Here is a 955-nt window from a genome sequence, read left to right as displayed (position 1 = left end):
CGTTCCCGCTGCACAGATTCATGCGCCAGGGCCCCATGCAGATAATTCACTTTGGTTTAGTGCGCTATCTGTAAGAGCACCCGAGATATCACCAGATATATATTGAATTTTTCCCCGACCCTGAGTGTCCGGCCCCATGTGTCGATAGTTTTCTCGGTCCCTCGTGGTCCGAGCTCGATCCCGCTGCACAGATTCATGCTCCAGGGCCCCCTGCAGATAATTCCCTTTGATTTATTGCGCTATCTCTAATAGCACCCGAGATATCACCAGATATATATTGGATTTTTCCCTGACCCTGAGTGTCCGGCCCCATGAGACGGTGATTTTCTCGGCCCCTGGTGGTCCGAGGTCGATCGCGCTGCACAGGTTCATGAGCCAGTGCCTCCTGCAGACAATGCACTTTGGTTTATTGCGCTATCTCTAATAGCACCCGAGATATCACCAGATATATATTGGATTTTTCCCTGACCCTGAGTGTCCGACCCCATGAGACGGTGGTTTTCTCGGCCCCTGGTCGTCCGAGGTCGTTCCCGCTATACAGATTAATGCGCCAGGGCCCCCTGCAGATAATTCACTTTGATTTATTGCGCTATCTCTAATACCACCCGAGATATCACCAGATGTATATTGGATTTTTCCCTGACCCTGAGTGCCCGGCCCCATGTTTCGGTGGTTTTCTAGACCCCTGGTGGTCCGAGGTCGATCCCGCTGAACATATTCATGCGCCAGGGCTTCCTGCAGACAATTCACTTTGGTTTATTGCGCTATGTGTAATAGCACCCGAGATATCACCAGATATATGCTGGATTTTTACATGACCTTGGGTGACGGATTCCGAATATCTGTAATTTTCTCGGCCCCTGGTGGCCCGACGTCGTTCCCGCTGCACAGATTCATGCGCCAGGGCCTCCTACAGGCAATGCACTTTGGTTTATTGCGCTATCTCTAATAGCAC

The sequence above is a fragment of the Nomia melanderi genome, unplaced genomic scaffold (genome assembly GCF_051020985.1).
Source record: "Nomia melanderi isolate GNS246 unplaced genomic scaffold, iyNomMela1 scaffold0014, whole genome shotgun sequence".
Taxonomy (NCBI): domain Eukaryota; kingdom Metazoa; phylum Arthropoda; class Insecta; order Hymenoptera; family Halictidae; genus Nomia; species Nomia melanderi.
The sequence above is the reverse complement of the archived record's forward strand: the minus strand, read 5'-3'. Positions refer to the sequence as shown.